At 37.6% G+C, this 27,904-nt stretch overlaps 1 pseudogene; it reads right to left on the bottom strand.

The window, feature by feature from the left end:
• Positions 1 to 13,507: 13,507 nt before the first annotated feature.
• On the bottom strand, positions 13,508 to 25,659 carry LOC118733199 (annotated as a pseudogene).
• Positions 25,660 to 27,904: the final 2,245 nt, after the last annotated feature.

Below are 27,904 nucleotides of genomic sequence, written 5' to 3'. Positions count from 1 at the left end.
GAGATCAATTAGTCCCCAACTCATCTCTAACGGGTACTATTAACGATTTAATGATGTGTACGCACTCAGTCAATGAAATTTAACGTGCGGCGTTCGCACACAGAGAGAGTATTCGCCTAACATAACTGAGCACCCCGGTTCGAATTTCAGCTGGCGCATATTTTTATTTTTATTTTTTAAAGTGACTAGTCGCCTTTTATACCCGTTCGGGTGTAAAGGTGAACAATTAGTCTCTTCATAGGACATGCTCGAACAAAAGCGAACAGTTCATTTCATATACAGAGATCAAAAGTGGTATTAGTCGCATGCTCCTTTGCGATTGCTCCCGGAGTAATCCCGGATTAGTCCCATTTTTTGCAGGGTAAGTACAATCCCTCTCTGTGTGCCAACGCCGCACATGAAATTTCATTGACTAAGTGCGTACATATCAATCAATCGTTAATAGTACCCGTTAGAGATGAGTTGGGGACTAATTGATCTCCAATTATACCCATAAGGGATGAGTCGAGACTAATTGACCTCCAATAGTACCCGTATGAGACTAGTTGGGACTAATTAATGCCCAATTGTACCCGATTGAGAGTAATCTCGGAATACTCGCTTTAGAGATTAGTCGCAAAATTTTTTGCAGAGATATTTATACATACATATGAACATTCTACAACTATGTATGCATGTGAATAAAATTTTGTCGATGGTGTTATTATTTTCTTCCATACATGTGTAGACGGCATTTTCGCTGTTGTTCATACGCGAAATTTGTCTACCCAACATATGCGAAAGCTGTTTGTTTAAAAATATTTGTACATACTTGCAATAATTGTGAGGGCTATGCTCATCTGCAGGTGGAACCGCAAATATTGCTGTTGAATGATGTTTTTCTGTAAAGATTTCTGAGAAATACTAACGATACGCTTATGGGAAATAATGCATTCATTGCTGCACTTTATATGGATCCGTGCTTTAATTTCGCCAACACGCCTCTTCTAAGCTATGATCAAAAGCAGGCTGCTGTGATAATTATTAACATTTTGATTTTGACATTTTTTTTAAATCTTGATTTGAATATTGCTTATTAATATTTTGATTTAGCTATTTTTTTAAATACTTCTTCCTTTATGTGCAGGATCACTTAATTAGGACACGTGATATGATAAATAAAATTGGTAAGCCATCTGAAGACCAGTACGGTTACAGTTCTCCAGATCTTCCAACCCAGTCGCTTCCCCAAGATGAACTTCTCTCTACAGCGAAGGGCATATATGACATACTGACGCTTCACGTAAACGCAATGAGAAATACACAAAGTCCAACACCACAAAGAGGAGAAATGACATTTAAGGAAAGACTAGCTAAACGTTGCGATACGGAAATGGAGTCATTTGACAGCAATATTTTGGACTCCTTTCGAAAATTATATCAGATCATTCCGGCATGTTTGTTAATGGAAGTTGTACTAGCTATACAATACATAAGATCGTTCAGTGCACTTTCAACAATATTAACTAAACTTCGAACAAAACTTTCAAAGAAATCGCTGTCAAATTTATTAATTACAAAATTAAACTTTGAGTTCCTAAATTTTTCCACACTAGATGTTTAAGAAAGCAACTAAGCGAAACTATTTGTTTTAATCAGCTTTTATTTACATAGATATGTTTATTCGTATACAAATTTATGTGCAGAATTGAATAAATATACATACTCATGTACATACAATATGAATTTTCTTTATGAGTTTTAATTTAAGTAATTTCATGTACATACATACATATTCACGAATACATAAATGTAAGTGCGGAAATAAATATTTCTTTAATAAGAAATTTCAAGCAATATTTAAAAAAAAATAAAGGGTTAATTTACATATAGAGGCCGAACCTTTTCATTTGACACCTCGTTTTTGAAACTCTGGAGAACGGTGTAAATATCATGTTTTTAAACGCAGGTGGCAGCCCTATTAAAGAAATATATCCTTACGGCCAGGGGCGCACCCAGGAATATATTTTAGGGGGGGTTTTATATTTCTTAAGATATATCACCGGAAAATACTGAAAATTTTCTTCAGATAATGCGCTCTTTAAAATATATTTATGCAAGTTTTATGTACAGTATGTAATAAATAAATAAACGTTTTAAAATTCATAAACTACACTTTATTTACATAAGATTAACAGAACTCAAACACTTTTAACCGACTTTAAAAAAAGGAGAGGTTATCAATTCGCCGGAATACGTAACTTTGGACCACGTGAACCGATTTCAATAATCATTTTTTGTAGAAAGATGGTACCTCAAGGTTCGTCCCGTAGTTTGGTTTAGAGAACCGATGATTGGATCATGAAGAAATTAACGGTACCCCTAAATTTGAATATAAGAATTGAAGTCCGTTGTGTTCTTTCCTTAAAAACTACTTGTTTAATAAAAAGTGCTATATACTCAAGATGCGCTCAACTTTCAAATGTACCTAAGAAAAAATTTTAAATAAGACTCAGTAAAAATAAATTTATTGATTCCATGAATTTTTGCACTTTTATGTTCCTTTTTCGATTTCTGGTTTCTGGCTTTCGATAGAGATGGTGATTTTTCACGATTTCTAATTTTTTTTTAATATTTCGAATACCGAAAAAATTAACTGAACTCTCAAGAAAAACGAAAAATTCATATAAAACGACGGACGAGAAATGGAAAAGAAATTTTCTTCTACCAAAATTTCTTAAATCAGTTTGCAGCTCTCAAGAAAAAAATGCTCGTATATTCATTTCCTCATGAAAATTTACAGCAAAAGCAAAGCGCTTTCTCAAGCAACAGAAATTATAATAAATATTTCTTATAATTTCCTTGAGAGCAGGATTCTTAGCTTTAAGATACAGTTTGTATTTGAGGTTATTAGCTTCAGGGGGGGTTTGAACCCCAAAACCCACCCCTTGTGTGCGCTAATGCTTACGGCACGTCCAGAGGCCAAGCCCTTTCATTTGACACCTCATTTTTCAGAATCGGGAGAACGGTGTAAATATCATATTTTTAAACGCAGGTGGCACCCCTATTAAAAAATATATCCTTGCCACATATCCAGAGGCCAAGCCCTTTCATTTGACGCCTTATTTTTGAAAATCGGGAGAACGGTGTAAATATCATAATTTTAAACGTAGGCGGCAACTAGGGTTGCCAGATTCTGAAACGGGGAAAGGAGTACATTTCTATTTTCGATAGAAAAAAAGCAGTACAAAACATAAAAAGGGAGTACATTTTTTTTTAATTTTTTGTGCCATTTATTATTACAAATTACCATTAATTAGGTACAGACAAATAAAGATATCATAGAAAACTTCTTCAAAGCAACAATAAATCTTAAAAATAAATAACTAAATTCTACAAGAGAGTTCCAGACTCTTCCTGAATGTGTGGCCACTTTTTTAATTTAAGCCTTATAATTGATTTAATATTTTTCTGATTTTTATACCCGAGCCCTGCACCCACCAGGCTACGAGCATGCTTATATGGTAGACAGACGGAGAAAGTTAATCTGAATTAATAAGCATAAATGCAAATTAAAATTTTACCCTTACAGACGGCAGTAATGTGAATAAACCAGCCGCAAGGTTGTGGGTTCGAGTCCCACGGCCAGTATACTTTTTTATTTCTTTTTCATTCTTTTTTTTATAAGTTATATATTTTTTTTACGTTACTTTCAGTTAGTTGTTGAATTTTTAACTATGTAAATTCATCTCAAAAAATTAAAATTAACTAATAGTAAAATAAGAAATGTGATATAAAATAAAGCAAATGAAAATAAAATAAAGTAAAATTAAATATATAAATAAAAAAATATAAAATAAATAATAAAAACAAAAAATTTTTCGCAATCGCTCCAACCGAGTATCGAACCTGGCAGCTACAGGCTTGTAGCTCGCAACTCTCACCACTCGGCTACCGCGTACGCGAAACTCGACTGCTTGCTTACTTGTACAAAAGACAACAACTGGCCGTTTTTACCAGTGTTGTCATCGAAAATTCTCCGGATCCGAGTTAATTCCCAAAAATTTCGTGCATTTGTTCGGCTGCTTATGCTCATTTCCCTGCAAAAATCGCGACTACTCCATGCATGCGTGTAAAGAGAACTTCCTAAGGACGAAGGAGTACTCCAAAATTAACCACAATTCATATAAAGATATGGTCCAATTAACATTGCGATGTCCTAGGGCAGGACCATATACTCCATCCCTGCATTACATCAGAGTAGCACAAAACTACTCCAACATATTAACAATGGCATTGTTGTTATATTTTTTCGTTTGTACACGCTTTTGTTCTTCACTTCTCAAATGCTTTTTCGAAATTAATAAAAACCAAGACAAAAATTAAAAATTACATGTTGCCTCTGACGGCATTCGAACCCGAACATGCTGGGAGCTAAGAACTAACAGCGAGCATCTCTACACGTTCAGCTACAGCCAGACATGCAAATGTGCTTTCAAATGCTCAACTTCAATCACATTTCGTTAAAACACGAGCAGTGATCAGATAACAAACAATAAGCTGGCGCAGAGACACGAGTTGGTCCGCTACAGCATGACAGAGGAACACTTTTGTAAGTACTCCAATATACCACAAATAGACTACATGGTCCAACGATTTTTGCAGGGTTTAAAGAGGAAAATGCATGAGTCTACCGTAATATTCAGCGTTTTTGCTGCATTTAAAATGCAACATTTAGCACTTTCGAACATATGTTTTCGAAGAGCGTTCATGCTATCGCATTTAGCAAATGTACATTTGCGCGAGTTCGAAATCTTATGCTTTTAACAAACAGCCGTGTTCTAGTCGCTTATTCAGATCCATATCTATTACGATCAATTCTCACGCAGAAGATAATGTTCAAAAAACCCAACTGAAAAGGAAAAGATAAAACCTGAATTGTTTTAACCCTCACCGAACATTTGTTTGTGTATATATTCACTTGTCGGTGCTGTTAATTAAAATTTCCTTACTTAATTAGGCAAAAAAAAAAACAATCAGGGTTGATAACAAATTGATCCAGATTTCTATCAGCATCACATCGATGTTGAATTTGCGTAACTTCTTTATCCATGGAAAGTAATGGAAAATAATAAATGAAATCTCGATCGTCGATCACTGAAACGCAGCTAGCCACTGTATACGCGAAAAAGCAATGTGGCCACTTTTTATCATTAAACCATGTTCGAATCGTGGAAATTTTGGAAGATTACAGGGTTGCTTTTAGAATTTAGATTCTTAATGCAAAACTTGAGTTGCATTTAATTGCATTTAGGTGACGAATTTTGTATAGATAAATGTACATTTAGAGATAAATGTCCTTTTACGCGTAAGCAAAAACAGCCCACTACACCTTTTCCCTATCACACTTAACTTTGCTTACTAAGTAGTAGTAAATATTTTACTTTTATTTTATTATTTGCAAGATAAGTACATATTTTTTTCAGGTGTATTTTTTCTTTGACTTTTTATTTATAAAAAAAAACACTGTATAGGGTTGGTCGAATGAAGGGCCTCCTAGTTACCAGTTCCGAGTCTTTTCGATTGCTGAGTATGAGGCCTTATGTTGGACAAAAGACAGAGTATAACGGAGCCAAATGGGCGAAATTAGCCTATGGTTACAGAAGATATGCAATAAAGTAACCGACGAAGACCAGCGTGCAGCTTGCGCTTTTCTCGCAAAGTGTTTACCGCTGGTAAACTCAAATGAAGGTTAAAATTTAAAAACGAATCAATATTTTAAGTAAAATTTGTGGATAATTAACAATAAACTAGTTTTTTCGCAAAATCTATAAAGACCACTTTAATTAAAAAAAACCTGTGCAACAGTTCTTTATTTACACCCCGTATATGATAAAATATTAGTAGCTCGAAAAAGGATTACAAAAGATGTACAAAACTGGGAAAGGAGTACATTTCCAGATATTTTTTTTTTTGGGTGTACAAGTGAGTACATTGCAATAAAAAGGAGTACGTTTACTCCCAAAAGCAGTACGTCTGGCTACCGTAGCGGCAACCCTATCAAAAAAGTATATCCTCACTGCACGTCCAGAGCCCAAGCCCTTTCATTTGACACCTCATTTTTGAAAATCGGGAGAACGGTGTAAATATCATAATTTTAGACGCAGGTGGCAACTCTATTAAAAAAATAGATCCTTACTGCGCGTCCAGAGGCCAAGCCCTTTCATTTGACCCCTCACTTTTGAAAATCGAATGAACGGGGCAAATTTTATGCAATTAACAAAATTGCCTTCGCACAGAATAGTATCTCCAGCCACACCAACTTTCCGCGAATATTTGTCGCAGCATTTACATTCACTTATGATTAAGAACGTCAGCAGTGAACCTTCGCGAAGGCATCTCTGCCACTTATAGCTACATATATGAACGAATACATACGCGTACGAACAACAGCGGAAATTTTTTCTACCTAACATTCGTGAACGCGAACTATCTGGACCATGGTTGCCATAATTCGTAACTTTCTACCAAAATTGGTAACTTTTAAACGGTTTGGTAACTTGGTAACTTTTATTTCATTTTGGTAACTTTTGCAACTAAACATCTATTTGCATTACTAGAAAGAAATCAATTATATTTTGAATATGCATAATTATAAAAACCCTTCATATTCGAATACTGGAAATATTTGAATTACAGTGGCAGCACCAGGGGCTGCACTTTTAAAACAACTTTCGAATTTTTTCGATAAATTTTGAATTCTACCCTCTCATATTTAAATGCTGGCCATCTGGCAACTTTTGGTAAGGTCCATAAATCGATTTGAAAAAAAGTGTCGTGTGTTTTTTACCAGAACCATCTACGGACATGTATTTCGACGTACAGTAAATGATAAAAAACCGAAAAAATTGCAAAAAATAGCAATTTTTGCAATTTACTCGAAATTTCGCACGAGTCAAACGAACGGTTAAAAGCACCCGCCATTTTTTTTGTGTGCCAATTTTCCACATTACATCATACTTCTACCCTGGCACATGCAGTAATTAATTGATAGAAAAATATTTTCTAATAAAAAAAATTATTATAATTGTCAATAGCATTTTCAATCTTGATAATTTATCAAGAAAATAGATTTAAACTTCTGTGCTAAAACTGGGAGTTCTTGATAAATAATCAAAAATTGACAAATTATACAAATATTGAATTTATTAAGTGCACAGTTCCGGGCTGTAAGTATATTCATATTTGTTATGAAATATAGCAGTGTTATTCAGCATATTTTTTTCTCACTGAAGAAGTGAAGATTTGGTAACTTTTCTTAAGAGATTTTGGTAGAAAAAAATGTTGGCGAGTGGCAATCATGATCTGGACTGGTTTTCAGTGTTGTCATAAGATTTTTTTATTTTTTACCAAGATGACCAGAAAAAGTTACCAAATTCAACAAAAAATTACCAAACTTATTTTATGTGCAGAACTGTACAAACATACATTTGTATGTACATACATATGTACATCCGAAAACACCAAGCTTTTCAATCAATCAGCGCTCCATTCACCTAAAATTTTTATAACTGCGTTAACGCTGAAAGGCACAACACCAGAAACGCTTGGTAAGAATTTCAAGCCTATGGCCGAAGAAACAAATTCGTCGAGTGCGCGTCGTTTTAAGAACATGGTATTATGGCTAATTGCATATTTTGCATTTGCAAAACTCAAGCCACAAAACGACTGACGGTATCTGATCATTCAGTGTTATGAATACGGTTCATTGAAACAGATGATTCTCAGGCCCATAATTTCCCGTAGAAGGGATGTCATTTAACCACTGAGATCATCCGACTTGGCATCACTGGACTTTTTATGAAGCTATTCTAAAAAAATAATCTACTCGAACTCAATGGGCAAACAAATTTTTTTCCCAGAATCTTTCTAAAATCTAATTAAAAAACCTCGAGATTTTTAACAAAAGTGTTGAATTTTTCTGTTTTTAATATTGAAAAACGTTTGAAACTTGGATTTACACGGATTCTGCTAAAGAAAGAACTATATTAAAAAAAATAACCAAAATTAACATAAAACAAGTAAGAAAGTCTAAGTTCGGGTGGAGCCGAACATTAAATACCCGGCGCAACTATTAAATATATGTTTTTTCACCTTTCCGAAACCTACTGCAAGATGGTAAGCCGAGGTGTATCAATTTTGAGAAAATTAGCGTCCTTAAATTTCGAAATATTGCAGTTTTAAGCATTTCTGAAATTTACCGTTATATGAAAAGCGGCCGTAATTTTAGTCCGATTTCAATAATTTTCAACGTTTTTCATTTATGTAGCAAGCACAGTAACCGTAGAGAGTTTGGTACAAATTGGTAGAACAGTTACCGATATACATATATGTGATCATAAGTGGGCGGTGCCACGCCCATTTTCCAAAATTTTACCATAAACGTATTTCTTGGTAAAGAATTGTTGCAAACATCAATTTTGAATAAATTAGCTTTAATATTTACTGATTTATCGAAGATTTTGTATTTCTCTAAATTACCCTGTGGACTGTGGGCGTGGTTATTGTCCGATTTTAAAAATTTTCGGCCACTTGGTATGATATACCAAGGCCAACCACTGTGCCAAGTTTGGATGAAATCGGTGCACCGGCTGCCAAGATATACACATGCAATCATAAGTGGTCGTGGCTACTCCCATTTTCCAAAAATTTTTAATATTCTTATTTTTTGCCTAAAAATTGTTGTAAATATCAATTTTGAGTGAATAATCTTAAGTAGTTACTAAAATATCGCAGTTTTCGTATTTCCGAAAATTACCGTTATATGGGATGTGGGCGTGGTTATTGTCCGATTTTTTAAATTTTCGGCCATTTAGTATGCTGTACCAAGACCAACAACTGTGCCAAGTGTGGATGAAATCGGTGCAGCGGTTACCAAGATATACACATGTAACCATAAGTAGGCGTGGCTACGCCCATTTTCCAAAAATTTGTAATATTCTTATTTTTTGTCTGAAAATTATTGTAAATATCAATTTTGAGTGAATAATCTTCAGTAGTTACTAAAATATCGCAGTTTTCGTATTTCTGGAAATTACCGTTATATTGGAAGTGGGCGTGGTTACAGTCCGATTTCGCCCATTTTCAATACCAACCTACCTTGGATTAACAGAAACCCACATACCAAATTTCGTTGAGATATCTCAATTTTTGCTCGAGTTATCGTGTACACGGACGGACAGACAGACGGACGGACAGACAGACATGGCTTAATCGATTTCTCTATTAATTCTGAACATTTATGTATACATTTGTCTATATCTATCTCGATTCGTTTTGGCTGTTACAAACAACCGTTATGTGAACAAAATTAATATACCCTTGTGCACAAGTGCGCTCGGGTATAAAAAATAATATGTTAAAACTTGTCAAAATATGGTACGGCTATAATTTTTTCGACCACTGTATGTCAACAAGTAGCCGAAAATATCTCAAAAATGCAACGCTTGTAGGCAGTCCTGAAAGCTTTCGACTCACACATAAACAAAGTGAAGTCCCCCACTGAATGCCGTAGCTTTTTGAACGATAACATACATATTTACATAGAATTCAACTCATATGTATGGATGCCGGGTACAATGGAAAATTGGTGGTAATTGCAAAGCTGACAAACTAACGGTAGATATAGCAATAGCCACTTTCAAGCAGTTTGTTATAGATCACACCAGTCTATTAACCAAGGAACGCTGGAACAACTTTTCGCCTTTCAGGATTACCTGGTATTTATATAAAATGAAACGCTTACGGGCCACTTTCTTATGTGGAATCAGAACCTTTATTGACCTATGTGACATGTAGGATCGAATCGGAAATGTTTCCAAATTGAAAAATAAATTACCAAATTTGTTAAATAAAGAAAAAATTACCAATTTTGGTTAAAAATTACCAAAGCGGCAACGCTGCTGGTCTTATGCTTCTCGTTCGCGAAGGAGAATCAACGCAGAATATTTGATACGTTCACCTTCGCGTTCGCGTACGAAGGTAAGTGAATATTTCCGAACCCTGACTACAACCCTAATTTGATCAATTTAATATTCCTTGATTTCATTCATGATATAACACAATAATTAAGATAATAATAAAAGAAATTGAAGTGGCTGTTCAAATAAAGATATTTGAAATTTTGATAATTAAAATTATTGGTAAAATTAAAGAAATTCTACATCAAAGATTAAAAAAATAAATGTGATTACAAAAGTCGTAAAGAAAAAGCAAGGCGTGATGAAGATTTTAGTTCAAATTCACATTCAAAAGGTGAAAATTTTTCTCGATCTGTTAATGGTTTTTTTGATAGAATTGATGCTAATATTATTACTACTCTAGAAATAATAATTAAAATTGATTTTATAATAGCATTCGGAAAAATTATTTATATTACTTATTTAGTAGACCTTATGATTGGAAGTCAAATATACTTATATACCATATAAATAATTAATTAATGAACATAAATTGAAATATAAAGGAATAATCAAACAATATCGACAAAATGTCAATATCATGCAGCTGCTTCAAATCCAATATGATGAATTTTTGAGAAATGGTTATTTAAATGTCGAATTAAACATACAAATAAAAAGGTAGTTCCAATTAATACACGAATTTCGTGGAAGCCTGTTGCTATAAAAAAAGTAGACCCATAAACTGAATCAGCACTTGTATTCATATGCTTGTAAAAAAGTAAAGTAAATACCTAATAGTACTGTAAAAAATAACCCTTCTGTAGCTTGTGAATGATTTCCTTCCTTTAAACTGTGATGTGCTCATGTAACTGTTACTCCTGAAGCTAAAAGAATTGTTGTATTTAGTGAAGGAATTAGGAATTTGAAATGGGTTAAACGGTTTAATTCCTATAGGTGGTCATGATGCTCCTAATTCAATAGCAGGTGAAAATCTTCTGTGGAAAAAAGCTCAAAAAAAGATGAAAAAATAATACTTCAGTAGTGCGATTCCCATTTTTCTTAACGACAATATTCGTATCGTTAGCTAACGATTCCAACAAGTTTCGTTAACTGCAATTCTCAAGCACGCTTTTAGCGAATATTGTCGGTAGATTTGACAGTTGTCTAACGAAATTTGTCGATAACCTAGCTACGAATATTTTGTCGTTGAAAAGCCTACCGATAAAATTGTTTCAAGTTTTTATTGTGAAAAATTAGGCCAAATTCATAGGTAAGCAAACTATTATAATAAAAAATAACTAATAAACAAAAATTTATCACATATAGATGTGCTTTTTATTATTGTTCCTTTTATTTATTACACTGTGCAAGTTGAAAACATTGGCAAAGGTTTTGAAAGTTGATCTCACTTAATTGGGGCATTCTAAATTTTGTCAGATTGGCTCCAGTTTTCGAGATAACGATACTTGAACATTTGCTTCAATTTTAACTTGTTTGTAAATAAATCAGTTTTAGTGTTGTTTCAATAAAATGTTTAACATGACTATTTTTTATAACGAAGTTATATTAAAAAATAGTCACGTGAAAAAGTTTGGTAAAATGACTTTAACGGACTTTGTTGGAGTTATTTATAAAAAAACTTTAAATTTAAGGAAATTTTCAAGTACCCTTACGTCGAAAACTGGAGCCAAAGCTGAATTTTTAGACGTGGAAAGCATAATGTCAAAATGATGTGTTTGTTGTAATTCATACTGTAATTGTGCGTATAATTTGTTATTTTTTACTTATATACGGCTTATACCCCCTTATTAAATTCGCCTTGCACGAGGCCGTTATTGCCAAATAAGCAGTCCAGCATCCTATGGTACTGCTCCGTAGTAGCTCCTGCTCTTCTTTTTTTCATATTGTATTCACAAACAACAATCCCGACACAATAATACGCGCAACAATAACAAGTTTCTTTTAAATATTGAGTGTCAAACGTCAATATTGCCATATTTGGCTTTGTAATTAACGACAATCGTTGTAAACTTCTTTATCGACATGTCGAACGAATTCTGTCGTTAAGTGTGTTTTTGAGAATAGCCTATTCGCTACTGCAAGCTACAAACGTCGTTCATTATCAATAACGAATATCGGTCGTTAAGAAAAATGGGAATCGCACTACAGATAAGATAAAAAAATTATTCCTCATCGAAGGCCTAAAGTAACAGAGAGAACATAATCCTTGAAATGTACCTTCACGTGTTACATCTCGTCATCATTGATAAACAGTTCAGATAGTAATGATATTTCCTATACAAATAATGAAATGTCATATTGATGAAATCATTTTACTAAGCCTGAAACTGAAGTTATAGCACCGATACTCCTGTTAAAGGTCATGGTCTATAATCTACTAAGTAAAAGGGGTGATTAGCGTGTGTTGACATTAATTAACTTCTCTAGAATATAGTGTTATTAATACATCAAATAGATAAGATTGAATATTTGCAACTGCTGATTCAAGAATTAATAAAGCAATTTGACCAATTAAAAGTAAAGATACAATCATATATGAAAGCGAAGGGCCTGTATTTCCTAGTAATGTTAATAATAAATGACCAGCAATTATATTAGCTGGTAATCGAACTGTTAAAGTTCCTGGACTAATTACATTACTAGTTGTTTCAATACAAACTATAAAAGGTATTAAAATAGCAGGAGTTCCTTGTGGAACTAAATGGGCAAGTATATGTTGAGTATTATTAATTCATCCATAAATTATAAAACATAATCATAAAGGTAATGCTAAAGTTAAGGTCAATGTTAAATGACTTGTTATTGTAAAAATATAAGGAAATAATCATATAAAATAATTAAATAAAATTAATGAAAATAATGAAATTGAATTTCAGAATACATGATAACGTGAAGATATAAGTCAATATGCTGATGGAATTATTAATAATCCCAAAAATGTTCTTATTCAATTTAATGTTAAATTGAAAATTCTTGATGAAGGGTCAAATACTGAAAATAAATTAGTTATCATTTTCAATTTAATGATTTAGTTGATTTTTGTGAAATCTGATTTCACAATTAGAAATTATTGAATAATAATTTATTACTCCAAATAAAATAAAAGTAATTGAAAAAATAATGAATAAGCTTAATCAATCAATAGGGGCTATTTGTGGAATTAAATTTTTTTAAATATTTTAATAATTTTAGTTTGACATACTAATGTTATAACTTTAACTATTTTTTTTTCATTAGAAGTAAGTGCTAATTTACTATTAAGTGATTACTATTAAGTGGTTTACTTGCTTTCAGTCTTCTAATGATGAATTTACTCTATTTGTAATTCATTTAATAAAGTGATTAATAGGAATACTTTCAATTACGATTCGTATAAAACGGTGATTGGCACTTCCAATTTCAAAACATTGTCCCTAAAATAAACCTGGTCGATTTATTAAAAAATTAGTTTGGTTTAAACGACCAGGAGTTCCAGCAACTTTTACACCTAAAGTGGGGACTGTTCAAGAGTGAATTACATCTGCTGCAGTTACTAAGGTTCGAATTTGAGAATTTATAAGTAAAATTACTCGATTATCTACGTCTAATAATCGAAATCCATCTTTAGTTAATTCATTTGTTGGAATTATATAAGAATCAAATTCTACATTTATAAAATCTGAGTATTCGTAACTCCAATATCATTAATGTCCCATAGTTTTTAAAGTTACTGAAGGTTCGTTAATTCCATCTAATAAATATAATAATCGTAAAGAAGGAAATGCAATAAATAAAAGTACAATAGCTGTTAGAATTGTTCAAATTATTTCAAAAGTTTGACTATGTAATAAATTTCGGTTTGTATAATTATTATAAAATAATATAAGTATTAGATAACCAACCAAAGTATTAATTATTGCTAAAATTATAAGTGTATGATCATGAAAGAATGTAAGTTGATCTATAAGAGGGGAGGCACTATCTTGAAGGGCAAGAGCAGCTCATGTTGTCATTTATTTATAAATATTCTAATAAAAGTAAAATACTTTATATATGAAGCTTAAATCCATTGCACTCATCTCATGTTAAAATAGGCAATTCAGAATATCTATGTTCTGCTGGAGGTGTATTTTGTAATCACTCAATTGAAGACTTTAATTGTATTGGATAAATTTCTTGTCATTGTGAAATTAAACTTTTTCAAACAATAAATAAGAAAAATTAAATTCTTGAAATCACATTTCATATAGTATAAGCATCTGGATAATATGAATATCGTCGATGTATACGTGCTAATCCTAAGAAATGTTGAGGGAAAAAGGTTAAGTTTACATCAATAAATGTAATTAAAAATTGACTTTTTAATTATTTTGTGTTTAAAATTCATCCTGTAAATAAAGGGTATCAATGAACAAATCCCGCTATAATAGCAAATACAGCTCCTATTGATAATACAACATGAAAATGTGCAACTACATAATAAGTATCATGAAGAATAATATCAACTGATGAATTAGCTAAAACAACTCCTGTTAAACATCCAACTGTAAATAGAAAAACAAATCCTAAAGTTCATAATATAGCTGGAGAGTAATTTAATTGAGATCCATGTAGTGAAGCTAGTCAACTAAAAGTAGTAGTTGCTGAAGTAAAATAAGCTCGTGTATCAATATCTATTCCTACTGTAAATATATGATGTGCTCATAAAATAAAACCAAGACCAATTGCTATTATAGCATAAACTAGCAGACCCGGCGAACTTCGTCCCGCCCAAAATTTTTATATATTTTATTGAAACTTTTTGGTCCACCATTTTTACCAACAATTCACGTTTACGATTTTCATTGGCAAATTTGTCTGCTAAGATTGGTGGTCATTTGCCGCTTTAAATAACCTTAGGAAAGTGTTATATCCGTTCTTGAAATTCTCCAGTTGTGCGGCATTTCATAGCACGGTTATTCGCAAAGCGAAATACATTTTTTCCTCTTCACTCCCTGGCGGCAATAATGACCCGGTTCTATAGTGAATGTCCGGCACCCTGAAATTGTGCATATGGAAACTGTGCTTAAGCAGAATTATTAAAAATTAAAAAGAAAAGGACTATAACCTTTAAAAATGGGTTATAATCCCAGTAGCTTAATTAGCTTATCTTTTTATATTTTAGTGTATGATGCACAAAAGTTTTTGATACTTTTGGAAATAGTTTAATTCTATTAAATATAAATTTATAATGAATGTAATATTATTACATGATCTACCCTACCAAGGTAACCCTTTTCGTCAGGCAATTCATTGAAAGAAAATAACTTATTTCAATTAAAAAAGATAATTTCTCATGTTTTTTTTATTTAGTATTAATTTTAATATCCTAATTATAATTTTACATATTATATTATAATATTATAGAGTGTATAAAAAATTTAGTTTTTATAATAAAGTTTAAATTAATAATAAATAATTAGAAATGCCAATATATCCATTTCCGAGAGTTAAAAGATCAATACGTTAGCTTAATTAGTAGATGATAATAAAAGGGTGGCCTTAACATACATCTATAAATATGTTGAACGTCAGATTATCTTATCTACTAATTAATACAACAGAATGTTTATAGAACTATGAATCTCAGGGTTTTTGTATTAGACTATAGATACCTATTAATTAATTAAATATTTATATATATATATTGATCTATATATAATATGAATATATATATTAACTAAATATTTATATTTATCTGTATATATTAGGCTGGGTCGATTTTGTATGGGGGAAAATAAAAGGCATTTGACCGTATTGTAATAGTAATATTATGATGTCTTAGGTCTAAGCCAATAGTTATTGGCCACGAAAGGTTAATTTAAAACTTATCTTTAGCCCGCGTAATTGAATCAAAGTGTATGAAATTTGAAAATGCAACTTGGGCTTTTAATTTCTATGGAATGCGTTAATTGTTATAAACAGGACGATATACAAAATTAAGGGTTATTATATTTTGTACCTCACGTTCATTTATCATTTTTCAATAAGTATGCAAGTTTTTAAGATATTAAAATAAAACTTACAAAAACTATAATTTTCCCTTATGAATTTTCAATTCTTATTACTTCAGCCATCAAGTGAAAAATACAAAAAAGTGAGACGAGATTTATTTCAAACGTTTTAATGTTTTCGATTGTTTATATAATGGACCTGGTCACGCCGATTTGGTCAGTTTTCCAGATCGTGGTGAACGAAGTCAAAGGTGTATTGTCAAAGATTAGGAACCGTTTGATAAGTTAATAGTAGTTTCAAGCATATACGTATTTAGATACATTAACATAATACAATTAGGGTGAGAAACGCCCATTTTAACTCCATTTATGCAGTCTTTGAATTGGTGCGTATGGTTTCATAAGTGACCGAAGAAGCACATTTTTCGAGGTTTCTAAATTTGCCGTTATATGAAAGTAACGGACGTGCAATAAGTGTTTAGATATAAACATTTTAGTTAATTCCATTATGTGAAAAAGTGACTGAAGGTAAATGCTTTAACATATCCTGGGAAATCCTTTTCAGGACTCTCCAATTGGACGATATTGCTTTGCAGGCAGCTGGAACGAAAAAACTCACTCCCTGACACACTTTTCTGTAATACGGTTCTTTTATTTAAAAGTTATTTATACAATTGAAGAGAGTTTTTTTTTTAGAAAAAAACTGGAGATCCACTTAAATTTTCGATGGTAAATGTTACTCGATCGGTACGTAATAATTACCAAATTGAAGGCGAGACTTACCGTTACTGATTTATGATAATAATATGCGACACGTAAAGTTAAAAGGGACCTACGCTAAGAAAAAAAGATTTCGAGAAAAACGAATTTGAAGTTTACCAAGTTGATTTTGATGCTGCTGATCGTTTCAATGGATTGAAACTCATTACTCGGGGGTTTTCGGGGTAGCTGATTCCGAATCCGATGTTAGTTTTCCAAAATTCAAAATGGCGGATCCAATATGGCGGATGACTTTTTTAAAAATTGATCTCGTGATATTACAAAATTTCATTTTTTTTACAAGCTTCTTTAAAAAAATTAGATATCACTTCTTCTTCCTCTATATCCGAGCAGGTAAATCACAAATGATTAAAGAGTTTGATAAACATTTTCATCTGAACTGAAATTTTTGTATCACTGACATCACTAAGATCATTTTCCCGATTGCCATCATTTTTACAAAAATACAAATCGTGCACTCCGCCATTTTGAATTTTGAAAATCTAACATCGGATTCGTAATCAGCGACCCAGAAAATCTCGAATAACGAGTTTCAAGCGAATTTGATTAATTTCAGAATAGTTTGTCAGATTTGATTTTTTTGTGAAAGTACCTAACTTTGAGGGGGTGTAGAGCAGGTCGCCTCCGCGTGGTGCACCCTGGGTAACGCCAAATGGCCTGCGGCCTCCACGGCCTCTTAACCTGAACGGTAACGACCCTGGCTTCGTCCTCTGACTACGATTCTGAAAACGTTTTGGATTTGTCGATCCCTGAGCTGGTGGTTGTGGTATTCTACCACCTGAGTATGCTGGGGTGACACTCAGCAGAAATGGCTGGTGGGCTAATGCCGCAACTGCCCCCGTCCCGTTAAAACCCTGGCAGGCCTCAGGGTACGTTCCAATTCCTGTCGCCGTTTAGTTGGTGGTGTAGGTGCGGTTGAGATGACTCCCGTCTTTGCGCTGGTCGGCTCTGAACTCATGACCCCATAAGGGCATGGGTCAACCCTCGCCATAGTCTTGTTCAGAGGTAGCTATGGGACCATTTAAAGGCGACTACACGCTCGGGTTTTGGATAGCGGCTCTGAGTGGGGACCCAATAGAAATGAAGAACAATGAAAATAACGAAAACAAAAAAAACAAAAAAATTACAAAAAATAAGCATTCGAGCGGTGGCGGGGAGTCGGAGCCGACCCCCAAAGCCGGCTCATCTGGGGGGGCTACAGCACCACCTTCGGTACGCGAGGCGAAACCGCCTCGTTCTACAATTTCCATCCCTGGGGGATCCTTAACGGATGGTCGCTCGGGGGGTAAGAACGCCTCGAAGCCGACGCACTTAAACGCTTCTGGGGGGGCAGGTGCTGTCGCCACTGGGAGGGCAGGAGTGCCGGAACCGGACTCCGTGGGGGTCTCTAGGCAAGGGGCCGGACTGAGAGAGCGATTAAGGGGGGTGCTAGACGGAATCGCCAGCACCAGCGCGGGCTCCTCTCCCAGTCTTCCGGGTCTGTCCTCGAAGGCTCCCTACAAGAAGCCTTCGGGAATGCCTAAACGGCAAATATCGTCGGGCCGAAAGGCTTACTCCGACTGGCGCATGGCTACCAAGATTTTGGAGCGCTATGGCGGTCAAGATGCTTCTCAGCTTACTGAGAAACATTTGAAAACGCTCGAGTGGGCCAAAGGGGTGCTGTGTGGCCGGGAAGAGAAGGCTAAGAACCCGACGAAAGGGGACGCGAGTGCGCCTCCTACGGGTCCTAAGAGACAAAGGTCTCAAGAGGGAGAAGGCTCCCACGCAAAAAGACCCAGAAATGGGGTTGCGCCTGCTCTGTTCAGCGAAATCGCTAAGCAGGCGGGATCAACTACCCTGGGGGTCCTCGATCGAGGCAGAGAAGATGGCACCATATCCAGGGAAAACTGGAGGCGCGTGGCAGCGGCCATCTCCTCTGTCTTTCTAAGGGTGGTCAGAGGAAACCCTGGTCCACCTCCGCGCTGTGAGGATGGTGGGTGGCATCATGGCATCCACAAAAGAATTGTATGCGCCGACGAGCGGTCGGCATCGTTATACAAGTCTGCAGTGTCTCTGGTGGGGGAGGTTTGGGAGGGCGCCAAGCTGGAAGCCGTGGAGGAAAAGGATCTTCCTGCCCGCCCGCGGGCCCGTGTCTGGCTCCCCCCCGAGCCCTCAGCACCGGAGGAGATTGAGGAAATCCTCCGTTACTGCAACCCGCAACTGCCCACGCACAACTGGAGGGTTGTCAGATTCGAGGGGTCCAAGGATTCCGAGGAGTCGCATCGGCAAGCGCTGATTCTACTCAATGCGGAATCCCTCGGCCCTCTCGCTGAGTCCAGGGGAGTCATCACCTATGGATTCGAAAGGGTAGTCCTTAGGGTCTACCAATCCGATTCCAGAGGTGATGGCTCTCAACCTCCTGAGGTGCCGGAAGCACGTGAGCCCGCGGCGGAGGAAGCCCCCATGAGCATGGAGGTGGAATCCGTCGTGTCGGGGGCCGAAAGTGCTGAGGATGCCCTCTCAACGGAGGGATCCGTCGTCAGCATCGGACGGTTCTACGACAGGGCGGAGGAAGAGAGGCTCTTAGCCTCAGTAAACGAGGACGTCGAGCTGGCGTGGCTGGAGCGGACTTTGGAGGATGAAGATCCTGCAAATAAACCTCCAACATTCTAAGGCGGCGTCCGCAAATCTCCTTATCCACCTTGAGCAAGGTGGAGCCGATGTAGTCCTTATCCAGGAGCCGTGGCTAAGCAGTAGCGGTATCTCCGGGATCAGGACGCCTAATTTCAAGCTGATGGTGCAGAATCAAGCAGGTAGACCAAGATCCTGCATGCTCATCAGAAACGAACTCAAAGCACTAATTCTACCTAATTTCAGCAACGAGGACATTGTGACTGTCAGCCTGGATAGCGGTGCCGGAAAGCTCTGAATCATATCCGCTTACATGGCTCATGATGACGAGGTGGAACCACCTCCATTACTGCTGCGTGAAGCCATAGCCGAAGCGAGGCGACGGAAAGCCGACGTAATTATTGGGTCGGATGCAAATTCACGACACTCGTGCTGGGGAAGCTCAGATATAAATGCAAGAGGTGAGTCACTTTTTGATTATATTCTAAGTGAAGACTTATGTATCTGTAATAGAGGAAACGAACCGACCTTTATCACCGCGGCAAGGCAAGAGGTCCTTGACCTCACCCTAGCCTCGTCTTCTGTAATATCCCGCGTTTCCGACTGGAGGGTTCTTAATGATCACTCCTTTTCGGACCATAGGTATATTCAGTTTTTTCTGGACGAAGATTGTCCCAAAAGTATCCCCTTTAGGAACCTTAGGAGAACAAACTGGGACCTCTATAGTAAAAAACTTCGGGAACTACTCCCAGAGGCCCCCCAGGAGAGCTTAAGCACCGAAGGCTCGATTGATGTTATGGTGGAAAAGTTTACATCAGCTTGTAGGAGTGCCATCTCTTGCCCGCTGAGTAGGCCGGGGGGCAAAGTACGACCAAAATGGTGGACGGTGGAACTCTCAGAACTCAGGGCGACGAGTAGACGCCTGTTCAATAAAGCCAGGAAGAGTGGACAACACTCCGACTGGGAACTCTATAAGGTCGGACTGGGCATCTATAAGTCCGAGATAAGAAAGGCCAAGAGCGAGTCATGGAGAAACTTCTGCGAACCCGTAGAAGGTTGTAATGAATCATCTCGATTTAGGCGAATCCTTGCGAGGAATCCCGTACCCTTGGGATACCTGAGGGACGAAGAGGGCAACTGGGCGATGAGTGGAGAGGAATCGCTTAAGCTACTCCTTGATACTCATTTCCCAGAAAATCCTGCACCGCGCGAACCTATCGCTGTTGGAAAGGGCGAATGCTCTACCTCCTCCTCCGGTGAATTACTGGAGAGGCGCCGACTGCTCTGGGCAATCGACTCTTTCAAGCCCTTCAAGTCCCCGGGACCGGATGGCATCATTCCTGCGCAGCTGCAAAAGGCTGTGGAGGTCTCGTGCCGCTGGCTCACCCCTATCTATGCGAGCTGCCTACAAAGAGGATACATCCCGGGGGCTTGGAGGTGCGTAAGGGTCACGTTCATCCCCAAAGCAGGGAAGAACTCTCATGTATCCCCGAGGGACTTCAGACCAATCAGTCTCTCATCTTTCTTATTGAAGACTTTTGAGAGACTGATTAACCTGCACATAAGAAACAGGATTCCTCGAGAGCGTTTTAGCCCCTCTCAACACGCCTACCTGAAAGGTAGATCCGTGGAATCTGCCCTGCACTCAATCGTCAAAACCATAGAGGAGTCTCTTAAAAACAAAGATTTTGTAGTCGGTACCTTCCTTGATATCGAGGGGGCTTTCAATAATGTCCTTCCTGGGGCGATAATAAGAGCCCTTACTAAGCTCGGAGTCGAGAGCTACTTAGTAAGGCTCATCTCACACTTGCTGCACGACAGAACTGTCACAGCGGAATGGGGCAACGCCTCTGAGCAGCGTAAAGTAAGCAGAGGCACCCCGCAGGGAGGCGTCCTTTCACCCTTCCTCTGAATAGTCGTGATAAACGACGTCCTGGAGGAATTGGAGAGGACAGGATGCCGGGTTATTGCCTACGCGGATGACGTGGCACTCATCGTCAGAGGAAAGTTCTTGAACACTCTGTACGATCTCATGCAAGGGTACCTAAACAGGGTCACAAATTGGTCCGCTAGCTGCGGGCTTGCTGTCAATCCTGGAAAGACGGAGCTCGTCCTTTTTACCAGGAGGTACAAAAAGCCTCATGCCCAGCTTCCCTCAATAGGGGGTGTTCCACTTGTTCTCTCTGACAGGGTCAAGTTCTTGGGCGTGATCCTGGACGGAAAACTGTCATGGAAACCTAATATTGAGGAACGAGTGAGGAAGGCATCGGTGGCCCTCTACTGCTGCAAGAATGCCATAGGGAAGAGATGGGGCCTCTCCCCAAAAGTGATGTATTGGCTATATGAAACCATAATTAAGCCAATAATGTTGTATGGGGTCATCGTCTGGTGGAGTTCACTGGAAAAGACCACTCATGTTAGGAAGCTAGAGCGCGTGCAAAGGGCAGCCCTCGTTGGGATCAGCGGGGCGCTCCGAACCACTCCCACCTTAGCGCTAAACGCTATACTCAATGTCGCACCTGTCGATATTTCGGGCAAAGTAGTGGCGGTTCGCTCAACCATTAGGCTCAAAAGCTCTGGGTTCTCTTTCAATCCAGCGCACGGACACTCGACAATTCTCGAAAGCTTCGACTTCGTGCCGAAAGAAATGGACCGGGGTCACCCGAGGCTGGCCCCTAAAGGATCCTTCTCCACGCACATCCCCTCTAGGAATGAATGGAAGAGGGGTGGTCTCTGGAGAAGAGGTCCAATAAGCATCTTTACGGACGGATCGAAGCTGGAAGGGAGAGTTGGAGGAGGTGTCTACTGTCAGGAACTCTCAGTAGATCTTACTTTCAGACTGCCGGATCTCTGCAGCGTCTTTCAGGCAGAGGTGGCCGCTATAAAGGAGGCAGCCGATTGGCTACGCACCAATGTACTGTCAAAAAGGAGGGTAAATATATATACTGATAGCCAGGCGGCAATCAGGGCACTGGGATCGCTAATGGTGTGCTCAAAACTGGTTGGGGAATGCCTGACCTCTCTCTCAACTGCCTCGGAGTACTTCCAGATCAAGCTGATTTGGGTCCCGGGGCACAGTGATATCGCGGGAAATTGCAGGGCTGATGAATTGGCCAGGCAAGGCACCCTTGAGGCCATCACCTCGGATAGGGAGGGCATTGGAGTTCCGTTGGCAACCTGCGGCCTGCTTTTGGACAGATGGGCTCATGGTCGGCTCAGCGAGCGCTGGGAAAAAACCCCGACTTGCAGAGTTGCAAGGTCCTTCTGGCCGGTTGTGGACCGCGGGCGGTCAAGGGAACTGCTGCAGCTGGCTAAGCGTCAGCTCTCGATTTTCACAGGTGTACTGACCGGACACTGTCCAATGGGAACCCACGCGGTGCGACTCAATATCGTCACGGATCCCTACTGCCGCAGTTGCCTGGAAGACGAGGTGGAATCATCCCAGCACTTCCTACTCAACTGCCCGGCATTCGCTAGATTACGGTTTAAGCATCTCGGTGCGCATTTCATCGACACTCCCGAGGGACTCTCCGGAGTGGACATCAGCTGTTTGAAGAACTTCATTATGAGCACCCAGCGCTTCTCGTAATTTTTACGCAGTTACCGTTCCTATGAAATGTGGTATCACAATGGACAATCAAATGTCTAAGTGAGTCCCCTTTGCGGGTCTGCCACCTTAACCTAACCTAACCTAACCTAACTTTGAAGTGGAATTGTGAAAAACCGAATGCAGATAGAAAGCTGCGGTTTATTGCATTGGAAAGAGCGGCCCGTTTACTATAATAGTCGATGAAAAAACTAATGCAGATAGAAAGCTGCGGTTTATTGCATTGGAAAGGGCGGCCCGTTTACTATAAGAGTCGATGAAAAAGTGAAAACCGATTTTTTCTTACCGTAGGTCCCTTTTAACTTTACGTGACACATATGATGAAAATCGTTCAGATTATAAACAAATTATTAAAAAAAAATAAATGTTGAACACATTTTTTGGTCATTTTCCTATATTTGCAATTTTTATATTGTATGCATGAACATAAGTAAACTAATTAGTGTTTCTAGAAGTTGTGCCTGTTAAGTGTTTCCATACTCATTTGCTTCACAAAATTTTTCCACGATGATGGAAAATAATGGATTTTCTATTACAGCTACCGAAATTGTTCCTAAATTTGCAAAAATTCGCAAACTATAGCTAATATTAAAAAAAAGATTAGGATATTTGGAACCAGCGACCTAAATGCACGCCAGCAATATTAATGCTGTTCTTTACATCTTTTGACTATAGGCCAGTGCAGTTATCAAGAGGACAATTAAAATTTGATTGGAAAAAGATAATTTTGAGATTAACGATAAGCTAAAGGGCTGCGAGAAATTATACTGTATGTTTTCCGTTAACGGATTCGCTGAACCCAGAATTTTTAACAATAAGTGGTTTTATTCGACTAGAGTGCTGTGGGTCACTTGGCGTTCGATGCGCGGGCACTTACAACTAAAATAAAATACCAATATTTTGCAGGCCTGCTGCTGACTTCATGATACAATATATTTTCACTATTACCAAGGGATTTGCGAAAAATTTGATTTTTGACCCGCCCTAGTATATATAATATATATTAACATTAACACCTCATTAAAATATATATTAATATGTAGTTAGCAGTATATTTGGTATTTATAGAAACAATATTTATTAAATATACATGCAGGTATGGCTACTTATTATTAAATATACATTAAACCCTCTTTATTTGTATATATTTGGTAATTAATAATATATTTATATGTATAAATAAATATTTTATATAAGATATTTATATATATAAACGATTAAATATTTATATTTATTTGTTTTTTTTTTGTTTTTTTATGGCCTTATAACAAATATATACAACCATTTTTATTGAGCTCGAGGCCGTTTTTAAATGAAAAACTATTGTGGATAAGCAACAACAATTTTTGTTTATTGAAAAAATGGTAGAAGTGATAGCTATTTTGGAAATCACCACATTTCCTCATCAGACTTCTTTCAGTAGGATTCGAACCGACGATCCCACTGACTCAGCCAGTTGCCTACGCACTGTGCCAAGTTCGCCTTGTGAATTATTGTTGCTATTTTCCCACGTTTTCATTTTCTGTTAAGCCAACACAATCAAGCGCAACTATTCCGCTGCATGTCACACTTGATCATGTGGTTGTTGGTTTTGTTGGTTTTTGTTAATAATTCTATTTTAAGAATGTTTAACTTTTAGGTGTTCCCGTCTTAAGTTATTTATATTTATTTATTTTTTGTTATTTTATGGCCTTATATCAATTATAACGGCCTCGAGCTCAATAAAAATTGTTGAATATAATTGTTATAAGGCTGTTTCCATGTTGTGTGACAGCATAGGATGAAATCATCTACGCAAAAGTAATTTATATTTTCTTTGGCCGTTTGGGCTTTATGTTAGTTTTGCTTTTAAGTTTTTCTTTTTTCTTTTAATGTAAGTCGATTTGCTTTTTTGTTGAAATTTGTTGTATTCTAAGTGTTTTTGTATTTAGAGTCCCTGAAGATGGCTTTCGTTGAGAGCCGAATTATCGGACACTTGTTAAACAAAAATAAAAACTTGACCTCAGGCTCGAAAAAAACCAGAAAAAACATCTATAACTAAAGGTCGATTCAATAAATTCTTGCACAAATTCTTGTTCAACGGAGAGCATGGCCGTGAAAAAATACTAATAACAACAATGGTATACCAACATATAAAGCATAAATACAACGGGATCTCCAAAGATATCAACAAATATCAAAGAACAATCGACAAATATACCAACACTAAAAGTAGCATAACTTTTTTAATTAAATGCAGACAATATAACTATACTCCAAACTTTATTGAAAATTCTACCAAACAAATTACATCAGTTTTAAATAATAATGATGAAATTCTCCCGCCAAAATTCGTCGGTGCCAAAGAAAATTTTATCGAGAGAACCAAACGCATTATGATGAACTTACCTATACAAGAGAAACACATAATGATGAAAACCTACCAAAGGGAAAGCCATATAAACCAAAACAACATTAAGCAATACCTAACCGAGGAAGAAATGGATCAGCTGTTAAGCAACGAAGAAATAAGAAGTAAAGCGTATGAGACTAAAACGAAACAAGGGTTGAGAAAGAAATCTGACAAAGTGGAAGAGAAAAACAACAATAACACTAACATCATATTCAATAACAACTGGTTCTCCAACCAGACAAACATCGAAATACCAGAATATGCAAAATTGGCGCTCTCATTAGGCCCAAAATTCGCACTACCATTTAAGCAGCAAGATTTTCCAATATTCAACATAATAGCTGACAGTGAGGACTGCATACAGTCAATTAAAGAAAAAGAAGAGCAAGAAATCGCGAGAACAAGAGTGGCAATCATACTTGACAATGAAATAAACAAAGCACAGTGGCACAAAACTGAAAAATTCATAACAAGGACAGAGCCACCTCAACAATTTTTGAACCAAAATAAAAATATATTAATTTTGGATGCGGACAAAGGAAATGTCACGAGGACATAAAAAAGGACATTGAAGGATCCAACGGCAACACTACTAAAAAAAATCCAACGATATCATAGACAAAATGGCGACACAGAACATCATCAACAATAGCGAAAAGTACAAATTAAAATCAACAACTGCAAGAGCCCCCCGCATTTATGGACTTCCGAAAATCCACAAACAGGATACACCACTAAGACCTATCTGCTCAAATATAGACGCACCTGCCAATAAGTTATGCAAATTACTGGCAAACACGCTAAAAAAACTTACAGAAAAATCGGTATACAACGTTAAAGACTCCATAGTTTTCAGAAATAAAATATCAGACACACCTACATACGAGGACGAGATAATGATATCCTTCGATGTAGTTTCTCTGTTTCCAAGCGTACCTGTGGACTACGCTCTCAGGATCATCGAACATAAATGGGACGATATAGAAGAATCTACCAAATGGAAGAAGGAATTTTTCATAAACAGCCTGAAATTTTGCATAAAGGACACTCGTTACTTCAAATATAAGGATTGAGTCTAAACGCAACAAAAAGGACTACCTATGGGATCGCCACTTTCACCAACAATTGCAGATATAATGATGAAGGACTGGACGAATGTATGAAAAAATTGACAACCAAACCTAGGCTAATAACCAAATATGTTGACGATATATTTGCCATCATCAAAAAGGACCAGGTGGACGTAACACTAGAAGCATTGAACAGCTATCACAAAAATATTAAATTCACGAATGAAGAAGAACATGAAAACCGATTACCGTACTTAGATGCTCAACTCACAAGGACTAACAATGTAATTAAAATAAATTGGTACCAAAAACCCACTGCGTCCGGATGACTAATGAACTATTTTTCAAAACATCCAAAAACATGATATTCAACACGGCATACAACTTTATCAGACGAGTACTCACAATAAGTGACCCAATATTTCCCAGAAGTAACAACGAAATCATTTCCAAAATACTAACCATGCTAGCTACTACATAAATACTATGGACAACTTAATCATAACAAGGACAACAAAGAACAGCCAAAAATATGGAAGTCGATGACCTACGTGCCAAAAGTGGCAGACAGAATGGCAAAAATTAAATTCTATGACCTGGTTGGCGAAAATCCTCCTTGATATACCCTCCAAGCGGGTGCCGACTGGGCAATGGGCATCGCTGCTTGCACCGCTGCGGCGGGATGGGCTTGCTCTTCTGCCGAAGTGGTGCAAGCAGGCGGGGCCTAGCTGAGGCCGAGGTATAAACTCTCCTGCCGCGTCCGGTGACGGGCCGGATGGGCTCGCACTGGGGGAGCTGGGGGTGGGCATACTGAGGCCATTTCTAGGGGGTACCTGGCGGTAGGTAAAAAACGCCCCCCTAATCCAGGGTGTCATGCGTCACCGTGCCCATTGGACGGTTTGCAGTTAGGGGGTTTTCCGACTGTATTCTAACGGCGCCTCCCGGATACCTCTCCGCCTCCGGGAGTAACGGTGGACTTGCTGCGGCATGGGGCTCTGCCGTGGTCGACCGTTTTTTCCCCTTTCCCTTTTTCCGGCCGCCGAAAGGCTTCTGCTTAGTAGGCGGCCAAAGAACCAGATGATAATGAACAAAACAAAAGAAGCCTCGGAACCCTGCACGGGTAGTGCCGCCGCTGGACACGGCGAAGTTAAGTCCAATAAACCTACCATCTCGGGAACCGCATCGACGGCGCCGAAGACAGGGCCCAAACAGATTCGGCCCTCCGCAGAATCTGGAGGGAATGCTAAGCCCCCAGAGGGAAAGCATACTTCCAGCGATACCGGCAAAACTATACCCCTCGAGGGAAAGTCGAGGCCGGTGGGGAAGCTGCGGACGGCCCCTCTCTCTACGTCCATCCCGGGCACATCCAACTCACAGGGGGTAGTAACGGAGCCCAAGTCCTCCACGGACAAGCCGGGAACTACTCCTGTGAGTAAAACAACAACCGGGGCAAACGACCTGGATCGGCGCCCCAGCTGCTCCAAAGCAGCGAAAATAATTCCGCCCTCCGT

This window comes from Rhagoletis pomonella, unplaced genomic scaffold (assembly GCF_013731165.1).
Source record: "Rhagoletis pomonella isolate Grant_MI unplaced genomic scaffold, Rhpom_1.0 Rhpom_scaffold_00001, whole genome shotgun sequence".
In the NCBI taxonomy this organism is placed as follows: domain Eukaryota; kingdom Metazoa; phylum Arthropoda; class Insecta; order Diptera; family Tephritidae; genus Rhagoletis; species Rhagoletis pomonella.
Note: the sequence above shows the minus strand (reverse complement) of the source record. Positions and strands in the feature narration are given on the sequence as shown.